Raw genomic sequence first — 13,899 nt, forward strand, 5'->3', positions numbered from 1 at the left:
AATTACATTGAATTCATTCTTCAATTAATAAAGGGAATGCTATCAATTATAAAAAGTATCGGTACCTGTAATACATTGCAAACAATAGGTAACGTGAAGACCTAAAAACTAAACAATCACTTTATGCAAGATAAAAAAAAACCACATACTTTTTATGTGTGGATTTTTTACATATTGTATTTTTATTTTAAATAAATAAAATAGATATATTATCATTGCTTGCGGAGTGATGGTACATAATTTTTATGCACATATGCAATATCAATATTGTGACAGCGACGTGAGATTCGAACTCACGACCAGCGTCCCGCAAGAGAGAAGATCGCGCGGAGCACTTTGGGACGGCGCGCGGCGAGAGGGAGTTTGCGCGCGCATCTTCTGCTTGCCTAGAGAGGCCGAGAAATCCGTCGAAGTGGAAGACTCGCGAATTCGAACTTTCGAGGCTACGTCGCTGTGGTTATAAATTAAGGACGCGAAGGAACGACAGCAGTTTTTCAGTTATTCAGTCAGTGAGTAAGCCAGAGCAAGCAAGCCAGACTTGTGTGCCGGAGTTCGACTCGAGTGTGCGTCCGCATCGGCGTCAGCATCCGAAGGCCTGAGTTCGAGTGCAGTGGACCGCAGTTGGAGGGACCTGAGTTCGAGTGCAGTGGACCGCAGTTGGAGGGACCTGAGTTCGAGTACAGTGAACTGTCTCTGAAGGTCTGTGGTTCGAGATACTGTGAACTCGAGTGACTGAGATAGAAGAACTGTGAACTGAGAACTGATAGTTCTGATTTGTAAATAGTGCTTTGTAAATATTAGTTAAGATTAACAGTTCATTGTTGTTCGTACTAGTCCAAGTAAATTGTCATTGTCGTCGGTGGAGTGCTATAACGAATACTGTGTTGAGTGAAAATCCAATTGTTGACGAGAGCGGTTAAGGTGAATTGTAGAAAGGAATTATTGTTGGAAGAATAAAATCCTATTGTTGAGTTGAAATAAAGTCACAATATGATGCCATTCCTTGCTTTTGTTAATAAAATATATCCGGCAAAATGTAAATGAGTTATTTATAGGTGAACTCTGAATCATAAATTCACAAAGGAGGCTATTTAGCTATTTATTTATTTATTTATTATCTGTATATTTATTTATCCATATATGGATCTTGAATGAAAGTTTATTATCTTGCAGATAAATTCATTTACATAATAAAAACAAAAAGTTATCTTTCCACTAATGTTTTAACATCTGATGTATAAGTCTAAATAATTCACTCAGTGGGATTTCTATACAGTCTGATATACCTGTACTAACAATTAAGTATTCTTTATTGTCGTAAACTACTGATTGATTTTTAATGATATTGATATTGTAACAACAGAGATAATATTATATCGTACCTTTTGAAAATAGCTTGGAAAATTAAACAGGGATGGTATTATCGCCGCGCTCTCATGGTTAACATTCGGCAGGTCTTTGAGCGGCCTCATGCGTTCGGCAGGTCTTTGAAATTTTATTGTATTATTGTTTTCAATTTCTTTTGTCGCCGCTCCAATCACTCGCCTCAATTTCAATAATGCAACCAATAAGCTGCATAACAAACTAGTGCTTATTCTTATCGAGAAAGTAGACGTGACAACGTGACGCTTAGAGTGAAACCTACAGAGCAACAATCGGTCGACAAAATTATTTTTTTAAACCACACCGCACGTTATTGTATGATGCCGACATGTTAAGCATGAGTCCGCGGCGATAATATATCATCTTTCAAAATTATATTGCCATTACTTTCACACTATTCACTAAAAACACCCGAGACAAAACAAAGGACAAGTATGACAATCGTGTTTACCGCTCTATTTCTACCAATAGCATGGCGGCGTAAACATGCGCAGACTGGTTTCAATTTTGGACAGCACACCAGCGCTCTGTGTGAGTCTAGTATACTATTATAACGTCTTTGCCTACACTTATGTATTTATCTTAATTTGGAGTATCGTCTATTGATGAAATAAGTCCATACGACGTTCTTTTGTACTGCAGAACTTGTCATTTGGTGTTAAACCCCTTCATCTTGGACATCATACTCTTTTCTATTGACAGTATTGCAAGAGCAGTGAGACGATCCTGGGACAAAGTGTTCCTTAAAAACGTTTTTATGCGTTTCAAGGAAGAAAAACATATTTCTGGCTCAGCAGTGGTCATTGGTGTTGTAACCAAAATATTTAACAACTTCGATACTTCACAGAATGGATCCTGTAAATTGTTGGATACTATGTATTCTGACAATTGAACAGCCATTTATATTTCGGAAGTCAGGTCTTCCGTATAGAAATCCAACTTGTATCTGGAACTCTTTTGTTCAGTATAGTATGGCTGTTGACAGCAACTTCAACTGGTAGATGGCAGCAGCAGTCGGACACTTGAATTACCAAATACATTGTACATAGTTCCGAATTCTTCCACAAACAAGCATTCTTTCGTTACGCTTTACTTTTGCAATCTCCAAGCTGTGTCGTGCTGAAGCTGACTACAGCACTTTCCCGCGTAAAAATAGCCAATCAGAGCAGTGATTTCAGCTTCGCAAATGCGCATAACTGTCTACATTTTTCATGTGGAGCTTTGAGTAGCACAACGAACCCCCTGAGGCATCAAAGAAGGCACGAAGACTAAACACTTTACAACGCGTCATGAACATAACCACGGGAAATTGTCAAATGACAGATCAAATACTACGGTGGTATTACAAATACATTATTTGAGCCAAAATTATCATTGTGCTGTAGCACTGTAGCACATAAGGACGGGCCGCCCCTGTTCGCGACTGTATATAGTAGACTATGGTAATATTATCGATCTCGCGATTTTCCTGGTATAGCCCTTTGGCTTGCTCTCTCTACTTCTACCATTATTTCGTTAGGAATTTCAAAGCAATCCATTTCTACACATTAATCTCAGACAAAACCATTTGTAGTAAAAATTATATTTTATTTTCCTACCATAGTAACCGATTATGATGTTTTCCCTATTATAGTAACTCATTAAGATGTTTCTCATTATTGTTATTTTATCTACAAAATTCTCAATAATTTCTGTTCCAACAGAAATACAATTGAGGGGTTCGGGTGTAAAACATGATAAGCGACGTTTTAGTGTTTTGAAGTTATTAGGTAGGTAAATATTTACCATTTACGTATACATGCAACAGTTTGTATAGTTACATACAAGGAAAGTAAAGTCCAGAGTCTGTGGACTCAATGCACGGACTCCGGTAAAATCCACGGACTCTGGTAAAATCTGTACACTTCTGCCATCTGTTGAGATGTTAGAAAACTAACTACTGCATAGACCAAAGACGTTGTAGTTATATAACTAGACACACAATTGACGCTGGTGTCGTGTACAAATTTGGGCACGCTCAAATTTGAAATTTGACGCCATGTTTGGGGAGCATGAATGATTGTTTCTAAAGAATTCGGAGTTTAGAAAATACCGTTGAGTATATAGGCGTTTTCTTAGCGGACCTCCTCCTTCACTGTAATATAACTAAATTTATTTACGTATTTTCTAACGTATAATATAAAACAACAGAAGTAAATCTAAATACTGTAACTAAGCACTGCTTTAAATATAAACGCCTTATATTGCTCATAAATAGACTTATTAGTTTATTTCTATTTCCTAGGACCGGATACATTAAATATTTTTACTTATGATATTTTATATACGTTAGAAAATACGTAAATAATTTATTTAAATTATATTACAAAGCGAGGGATGTCCGCTAAAAATTTGTATATACCCAATGGCATTTTCCAAACACCTAACGTACTGTAATAATAATCCTCAGTGTTTTGAGAATCAAAGGCGATATGACTATAGAACTTTCAACTGCAGACATTGATTGCAATTTCCTCATTCTTACATCATTCTCAATAACAAAACATTGTAAAAATGTGATTGTATTCATTGCTGGCTTAGTTGTTAAATCATTAAGGAAATATTGTGTGGGCCTAATAAATCTAAAGACTCGATTTATGGTACGAACCAGCAATAAACAAAATCTCTTTTATTTTTTTTTAACAAATGAATAATGGGAGTCTTGTCATACAATCATCTGAGATTATAGAAATATGTCGCTTAAGTGAAAAAGCGATTATATAGATGATGACAGTTCAGTGGCATATTACCACCCACTCTACAATGTGATCTAACAGTAGAACACTTATACAATCTTTCTACACTTATAGGAACATATTTTAGAAAATGGATTCCAGAGTCCTCCCGAGAATCATATTTTAAAATTGTTAAACTGATTATAGAAGTACATAAAGAATTACTGGCGTAGCTCAGTGGGCTAAGGCCTGCCGACCCGAAGTCGCGCTCGGGCGCGGGATCGATTCCCGCTTCGGCTGATTTCCTGGTTAGGGTTTTTCCGATATCCTCAACCGTAAAGTGAATGTCAGGTAGTCTTTGGTGAATTCTTGGACTCGTCTCGCCACATATCATCTCGTATCATCAATACCGTCGATGCTAAATAATCTAGTAGTTGATACAGCGTCGTTAAATAACCTAATAAAAACTGTACTGGATAAAGAGCAGATCTCAGCACACAGCTTAAAGTTACCAGTACAACACGACTTTACATAAAATGTTTTAAGACAACATTTAACGGAGTCAATAATAATAATAATAATAATAATAATAATAATAATAATAATAATAAATCAATAGACAAGATGTTCTGTACACGGTTAGCACGTCTGGCCGTGAAACCAGGTGGCCCGGGTTCGATTCCCGGTTTGGGCAAGTTACCTGGTTGAGGTTTTTTCCGGGGTTTTCCCTCAACCCAATATGAGCAAATGCTGGGTAACTTTCGGTGCTGGACCCCGGATTCATTTCACCGGCATTATCACCTTCACTTCATTCAGACGCTAAATAACCTAAGCTGTTGATAAAGCGTCGTAAAATAACCTACTTAAAAAATGTTGTGTACACAACGCCTGAGTTCTATTATATGACTAATTCATGCATGTGACGTTTATTTCATACTACAGCTGTGATAATAAGTTATTGCATGGTAGGCCTACTTAGCTATATTTCGAACTAAAACATTAAGTACGTGTTTTTATTTTACAAGTGTATATTATATGATATGGAAGCGGATAAATAATAATTATTCGTTTCTCGTCCACATCAAAGCAAACATGTGTTTACAATATATGCCTAGTGTAATGTTTTACACAGGCAGTGTTTTGTTAATAATAGTTAATACTAATAATTTTCTTTTCATCTGAACTATTACTACAAGATGCATTTGTATTTCTGTTCGCTCTATATGTTGTCAAATAACTGTACAACATCTTTGATTAGGCCAGTTACACACTATACCGAGAGATGTGTAATGTGAAATGTGCGCCGGGAAATGCGCGAACGAGGCGAGACAGCATTTTCCACACATAGCGCTGAGAAATGTGTAATCGAACCAAGGAGTACAGAATCGAAAATAGTTGCCAGTGTCGCGCGGTGGCCATTTTAATTCAACCTATCATTGTATTTTCATGGTGTACTTGTGTTGTTTTAAGTTTTTAGAGTAATATTTTGATAAATTTAAATATGTCGATCCGGTGTGCTGTCTAAGAACTTACCTGGAATAACCTGTCATGGGTATTGGCTATTCCATATGAAATCAATCAGTAAAAAACCTCGCACTTTTTTATACTCTAATTTTTTCCCTACTTATACAAGGTGCTGAGGGGAGTGCATTTTCAAAAATATACTATCGAAAGTCAAACGGTTTTCGTATTATTGAGCGACAAATTTAGCGTATTTTATAAAAAAACAAGCCTCTTTCAGCGCTCAGAACTCTGGAATCATTTACTGCAGAACATTGAACGAGAGCTTATTTTGAAGCTGACATTTGGTAGGTTATGTTAAGAAGTAATCCTTATTTTTTATTGTACACAGAGAGACAGATAATCTGATTTTACTTGCTTTTAGGCTTTTTGGCCATTTGTAAAAATGTAAAAAAATATTGAGAAAAAAACTTTCCATTATTAAGAGGGATTCGGCATTGTTTGCTTAGTGGCTCGGCAATAAGTTTCGTGGGTATTAAATAAATTATTTTCACACGCCTAGACTTGAACGGCGCAGTACCGCACCAAGACCGCACGCACTGGCCGAGAGCTGAAGATAAGCGAGCATTGGGCGTCATTTTACTCCTGTGTTTATGAAAACTTGTGATAAAACTAGCCCAGCCATGACTGCTAGACGACACATCACGCGTTTGTCTCCTGGCTTTGCTTGTCTCGACTACCTCCCGTCTCATAGTCAGCTGGTTAGTTCACGCGCGTACTATTTATTTTCTTTATTTCACATTTTCAATATTTTCTTATCAACATACCATCAGTAAAAAATATGTGTTTATTTGTACTTTCAATGCGGAATCTAACCATATATTTTAAAAATATTTTTTCGTGGCCAAAGGCGTCTTAATGAAGAAAAATCTAAATTTCTCCATTTCCATAAAAAGTAAGAAAATCTGTTTATATGTCAATATAAACTTTAATTTCTCAGCATCAAAATAAACCATGATTTTGATCATTGGGTGAAAGGGTTTCGGAGCCACAACAGTTTAAAGTTGCTAATTTTATGAAAATACGATAAATTTAAATATTATTAATTTAAACACTATTAAGTTCTGATGCCTCAAACTTTGCACAAAGCATTATATCACAGTTGTCTACGGACAGAAAAGTTTCATTGTATTTAAAAATTGCAAGGTCAATTTTCTCTATATTTCGGTCGATTTGAGATGGAATAGCCCGTATGTAGGAGAGATTAATGACATTATATGCGCAAATATCCGGAGTTGTTGTCGTCTGTAGTTTATTAATATTTAAATTTAACTTGTTTAGCTTTCCATAGGATCCTGAGGTTAAAGCTGCTCGGACACCTCGTGTTGTCGTTGCAGCACTATTTGTTCCAGTCACTTCAGGGGGGAGGATATGGATCGCATGACCTTATCATGTATGTATCAGAAAGGGGGCTGTACTGTATATATTTGCATTCTGAGGAACCAAAGGTTAAATGAGCATTACACTGATAGTTAACCATAATAATATTGGTATATCTATTCGCTACTGTGTATAAAGTAGGCTCGTTATGTTATATGAATTATCATTTTTAGGAAAGAAGAAGAGTAAAACGGAAGTTTGCTGAAATCTTTCTCTTCCTCTCTCTACTCTGACAGTTGTTGACGAAGTTGGGATCTCCATTATGTCATTGGAAGCTGATACTGAGAATGGAAGAAGAATAAGGAAGTTAAGGAAAGAATAGCTTTGTGTACAAAAAGAGAATAAGACATTGCAACAGTATAAATGGCGAGTGGTGAAATCAGTGGGTGATTTGAAAAATGTGAAACAGAAAATCTTGTTTGAACACGAGTTTTGTGATTTGTCACTTTCCATTTCAAAGACTTTTGTATCTCTTCTCAAGAGACATATGAAAGGTCAATGGTAAGAAGCAAAAGAAACAGTGTGATGGAAAACGTACCGGTAACAATTAATTTTCTTTCCCCTAACATATATAACTTTGTTAAAGAATTTGATACGGCTCTTCCTAATCCTCGGACTCTATACAAATGGAACAGTATCGTAAATGCAGTTCATTGTAGGCTACAGAAATGAGATATTAATATTCTCAGCATAATATTAATAAAATGTTAATATACAAATAATTGTATTTTTTCTACGTTTATTACCTTGTAGCATATAGTTTTAACCTTATGAATCATCCAATCTATATTAATAATAAATCTGTAGCCAAAATTTTTCTGGTAATTTTCGATTTTCCAAAAATAATTGGTGTTAACATGTATAATTAACCATCCTGAAACCGAAAATAGCTTTTTTGAAATTTTTGTTTGTATGTATGTCTGTCTGTCTGTCTGGATGTTTGTTACCTTTTCACGCGATAATGGCTGAACCGATTTATATGATTATATGATTGGGAGACTACAAAATTTTGTAGGCCTCTTATTTTATCAGTAAGTAATACCTTTTGGTCTTTCCTTAGGAACTATAATTTTTGCGCTCCCTCGAGCCAATACTGAAGAGAATGACGCATATAAATATCTACAACATACCGCCATTAAGTATATGAAAAAGACCCAACCCCACTATAAAAATATTTGATTTTTAAAAATAATATTATCTTACCAATTCAAATTATATATGAAGCCATAATGGGCCAAGCCCCATTTATTGAAACGGAGAAAGCAAGAGTTAAAGTTAAGTGAATACCATAGTTTAATGAAGATTGACATATCATTTAGTTTTAATGTGTATACTTTATTTTACTTGCTATATGTTTCCATTGAATTATGGTAATAACTTCATTTAACCCTTGTTTTCTACGGTTTTAGTAAATGGCGCTTGGTCCACTATGGTTCTGAACCCTTCATATATAGATATGTATAATTAATGAAAAATAGTCACATCATGACAGTAACCATAATAATATTTCATTTCTAATGGTAATAATGCCATCAAACCACCTCAAGTTTTGTAGATTTTAATATCCAATACACAGCTGTACTCATAAAATTACACAGAATCAGACCTGTAAATTATTTTTAGTAAGTCTTGAAGTTTTCAATGACCAATTGAATTTGAGCTCTAAATATGTCAGCAATCCTGCAGATCATGGCCTTCGTGTAATAGCCGATTGTTTATTGTAGTGTGTGTTTTCTTTTATTCTGAAGTGTTACCAGTATTTGTAAGATCAAATGCTCTACCAGTGACACATTCGATTCTAGCCCTCAGTTATCATAAAAGCCGCTATTTTGGATGCAACTTTGAAATTTTAAACGGAAAGGGGGTCATTAGGTTCTCAAAATCATGTGAAATTTTCTGAAAAAATCAATGGTGCAATCCGTTTTGAGATATCTCTAATCGTTTTCAAATTAGTTAAAGATAACTGTCATAATGCCACAAATATTAGTTACTGCATCTACAGATATTTTGTAACACGGTACTAAGGAGGCTTTGGAAAAGGTATTTTTATGTAATTCTGGTAATTAACGTTTCCTGCTTTACTGTTTGTTTAATCTGTGATAGTTTCAATGCATTGTTGTGATTATTTGAAGCTTTCCTATAACAAATTTCTTGATTTTCGTCATGGCGTTGTCGAAAGAGGGAAGAATAATTGACATAATTTTTCATTCTGGTGGGTTAGCCACAGAAATGTTGCAGCAGATTGGACGACGAACAGTTCCCTGGACATTGGATTGGTCGGCGTGGACTAGTAGAATGGCCAGACAGATCTCCAGATTTAACACCCCTTGATTTTTTCTTTTTGGGTTAAATAAAGAGCTTGGTATATGAAGGGAAAATTGAGAATGTGGAACATTTATCATAGAAACCTGTGCTAGAGTCACCCCGGAAATGCTACAAAATGTTCTCTCCACATGACCTTAACTCTGGCAGTAAAATAAACAAATAAATAAACAAATATAAAAATGATTATTAATTAACAAATCTCAACAACATTAATACATGAATAACATAGAACGTTATTTTAACAATAAGTTACATATATAACAACAAAATGAGCATATACAAGGTGAAACAATAATTACAATGTTCGGGAAGAGTGCCTAGAACGCTCATTGCATTTGCGCGTTGAGATCAAAATTTGGTCGATTTGAGATACTAAATCTTTAGCATCATGACTCCAAGGACCGAAGGTCTCCAAAACAAAGGAAATAAAGATATAATTGCTTATAATATGTGCATATTTATTGACTTTTTTTCGCAGCTAATTCAGCAGTAGACGCTTTGTAGAACACGACCAAGACGCTTAGTTGTAAGTTACGACAGCTCCTCTCTGTTTTTATGACTGTTAATTCTTAGAAAATGGTTTTAGAGTTGATAATTTGAGGAATTTTTTAAATAGTATACAAAATTTCAGCCATCTTGGTCCGGGCCTGCGTAAAGATCTTCCTCTTGGAAGCAGTTTATTTTTTATTTCATATTATTTTAGAGTTAGGTAACATGCAGATTCGTGTCGTCTTGCTCTTTAATTTTGAAAATTATGTTGAATTTCGAGGTAGTGAAATATTTCTGAGAACTAGTTTATTTAGGTATGTGAAAAATTGTTAAACTTATTTGCCCTTTATGTTGATACTCAATATTAGTAGTAGGAGTGTCTAGGGATAAATACTTCCATCTCATTCTGGAGTGTCATTTCCGAAACGTTTTGGGTGGGTGTAAAATATCATGGAATAAATTTCGTCTTATCTATGCAACTGCTTGTTAAAGTACTTTCTGACTACGTGTACTTATTATCAAAGTTGTGATTAAATGACATATCAGATTTTTTGTACAATCAAGGTTAAGTGGAACAAAAAAATCTTTCTTATCATTTCAGTTGCCCAGAGTAAATCTTATGTCCGTTAATTCTTTGATCACTTGCTTGTCGTGATTTCTAACAGTGGGGAGAAACAAGTAGTGTCACTGGTATCTTCAAACATATCTTCTTTTTTATGTGAGTATGGTTTCAATTTTGTATCCTAGTTGTATAAAATATTCTAATTTGTGTAGCTTTTATTTTAATATCATGAGATATTTTTAATCGAATCCAACGTAAATTATTAGATCACATAAAATTGAGTTTATTCATTCCTCTTTTAATCCAATAGTATGCAAACACCTAAAGCAAATTAACAAACCAAAGTAGTGCCTTTTGTGATACTTATTTTAATAATAAACTAATATAAAAAAATCATAAAAATCAAAGACACCTTAGTTTGAAGGTTTTTTGCATTTCGGCCGCAGATCATTCCAACAGGCATGCGGACATCATAGCCATTACAGAGTTAAAGATAAGACCATGCTATTGGATCCAACCATCCGCTTTCAGAAAAACCTCTCACAAGCGGACTAGGTCAACAAAGAGAAACAAGAAATATATGCATCATATCTACCTTTCCTCTCTTCTAAATTTACCATGCCTATTTTAATCAGAGGATTGTCAGAGGATGGTTTTTTGAGTGAGAGGTTCCGTTCCTCAGTCCACCTACTAACTACTAGTGAGGTTAAAATTCAAAGTCTTTGAAATACAAATCATCTCATTACAAATTCTTAGGGACTCTACATATTTTCCAATATCATTTATATTTTCAAAAAAATATAATTCTGTCATTTTGACATTTTGGCATCAAGTGAATCCCAAATTCAAAATTTAGTTTTCTTTTTATAATTAACCAACGACTTTAAAAAATAACTATTCTATATTCAGGATCCTTATGGCCACCTTCACTGGAGGACTGGAGACTTCGTATTCGATTTGTTAAATCTTACTCTCTCAAATACGAGGATTGTTTGAGAGGTTCATAACCTGACATAGGAATTAAACTGGAATATTATGAAAATATTTTTATTTCTCAACATAATCGCCTCTGAGATTCACACAATTGGTCCTCCGGTGCTGCAATGCTGCTATACCGTTCCTGTATATGGATTCCTCGAGGTCTGCAAAAATCCTTCTGCTGCTGCGATAACCTCTTCACTTGACGAAAATTTCTTCCCAAGTGAGTTTTGAGCTTTGAGAAAAGAAAGACGTCTGAGGGTGCGAGATCTGGTGAGTATGAGGGGTGCGGCAACAATTTGAACTGAAGTTTATGTAATTTAGCAACCGCTATTGCAGACGTGTGAGCAGGTTCATTGTCGTGATGAACACTTTCTTCTTTGCCATACCCGGCCTTTTCTCTCGAATTTTTTCTTTCAGTTGCTGCAGGAGACTGGAATAATATTCTCCGGTTATTGTTCTCCCATTTGCTAGATAAGACTTAAACGTGATTATACTCTTAGAATCCCAGAACACGGACGCCATGAAATTCCCAATCGATTGAACAGTTTTTGCTTTCTTTCGAAGTGAAGAATCACTGTGCTTCTATTGTTTCGACTGTTGTTTTTATTCGGGTATGTAATAATGGATCCAGGTTCCATTAGTGGTCACAAACCGCCTCAAACAATCTGGCGTATATTTCTCGAATCGAGCCAAACAATTCCTTGAAAATATGATATCGGACGTGTCTTTGCTCATAAGTTAAGAAACGCGGAACCCGCTTTGCGGAGACCTTGGACATGTCCAATACATTGACTAAGATGTGACGCATCTGTTCAGTTGAGGTACGCATAACATCGATAATTTCACGCACTTTCAGTCGACGGTCATTCAATATCATATCGTGGATTTTTTCTATTATTTCTTCACTTGTTGCTGTTACTGGACATCCACTGCGGGGGTTGTCTTCCATACTCTCTCGACGATGTTTAAATAATGCCGCACATTTTTTCGCAGTCTAAAATGCTGGAGCGGATTTCTCCACTGTAGCATCCATGTTTGCTTTAATATCTCTTGGACTCATTACCTGTTACGAAATATTTAATGACAGCACGAAGCTCGATATTTTCCATTTTTGCCAATCTGTTTGGTGTAGGTCTACTAACTTCAAAATTAAACTACACAAAATGTAGTTAACAGAAAATTGTTTCTTTTTCGTGCTTGAACTAATACAAAATGGACGCTAACAATGGCTGTATTGTTGACTACAATGACTCTATGAATACAGTGTAGCCATTGGAGTTGGGCACTCTCACCCGTCGCCATTAAGATTCCAAACACACTGAAGGCTCTTATAATAATAATAATAATAATAATAATAATAATAATAATAATAATAATAATAATGGTTTATTTTAACTGGCAGAGTTAAGGCCATTCGGCCTTCTCTTCCACTCAACCAGTATGATAGAAAATTACTACAATGTTATGAATATAACATAATTAATACAATACAATATAATACATGGAGCTAACATGAATTTGTAATCTATGTAGTCACAACTATTAACACACAACTTCTTTGAATAAGATCTAAAGTATATTATAATAAAAACATTATCTGTCTTATGTGCTTCCTGTGCGTTGATGTGAAATAATATAGGCTCGAACTGTAAAATTAGGTTAGAGAGAATTGTCAAATATTTTATTACTTTTATAGTATCGAAACTATATCTGGTACGGTATACAATAAAGACACATTTATTCCCAGTTAAGATAATTATTGAACAGTAATACCATAATTACAGTAAAAAAAAAAGGAAAAAATCATAGCCAACATATAGACGTACACAACTAATTTTGCAGATTGTGAAGGACGTGTAACTCGCGATATTGTGTGTGTGTGTGTGTGTGTGTGAGAGAGAGAGAGAGAGAGAATTGTCAAAAAGTGCTATTTTTTCATGAATAGAAGTGTGAAGAACGAGGATTGTAAAACTAATGTAATTATATTGATAAACTTACCGGAAAATGTTGAAATATTGCATGAATCTTGATGATGCAGATAACCTAAATATCCGTGAAACAGGTAAGTTCCTGTGAAATAAAGAGGTAAAACACTTCCAAATGAACGCGAAATGCACATTTCATTTCACTTTGTATACGCAAAGCATACCAAAAGACTAACCTAACCTAATCTAACCTAGGCAAGGCATACCAAAAGTCTCAAGTATTTGGGTGACACGTCCTTCATAATAGCCCAAATTTTTTGAAGTCATAAATCACTAGGGTCTCTTAAACACAAATTAACAACTTAGTCAACAGAATGGTTATGAGGCCTAAACAACGAAAATATAAATCTGCAGAAATTGAACAATGCTGTGCATAGCAACACTTACTACTCTCTTTTCTGCTTAGGCCTACGCATTCCAGCTATTATAAGCCTAAGACTAAAACCCTAGGGACAATTTGTTGTCTTATATTATGACAGGGAGAAAATGAATTGCTTTAACATTCTGCACTTTATGTAGGAAAAATGTTTTCAAGTCAACATTAAGATATTTTACAATA

General features: G+C 35.0%; 1 protein-coding gene across 2 annotated transcripts in view; it reads left to right on the forward strand.

The window, feature by feature from the left end:
- The first annotated feature begins 10,421 nt into the window (after positions 1–10,421).
- LOC138705190 (facilitated trehalose transporter Tret1-like) overlaps positions 10,422–13,899 on the forward strand; it is a 48,612-nt gene continuing 45,134 nt past the window's right edge. The window contains exon 1 of one of the 2 annotated variants that reach the window (XM_069833929.1): positions 10,422–10,530. The gene's annotated coding sequence lies outside the window, so the exon portion shown is untranslated. The remainder of the gene's footprint in view (positions 10,531–13,899) is intronic. The other variant, XM_069833930.1, reaches the window with a different exon arrangement.

Source organism: Periplaneta americana, chromosome 8 (assembly GCF_040183065.1).
Source record: "Periplaneta americana isolate PAMFEO1 chromosome 8, P.americana_PAMFEO1_priV1, whole genome shotgun sequence".
In the NCBI taxonomy this organism is placed as follows: Eukaryota; Metazoa; Arthropoda; class Insecta; order Blattodea; family Blattidae; genus Periplaneta; species Periplaneta americana.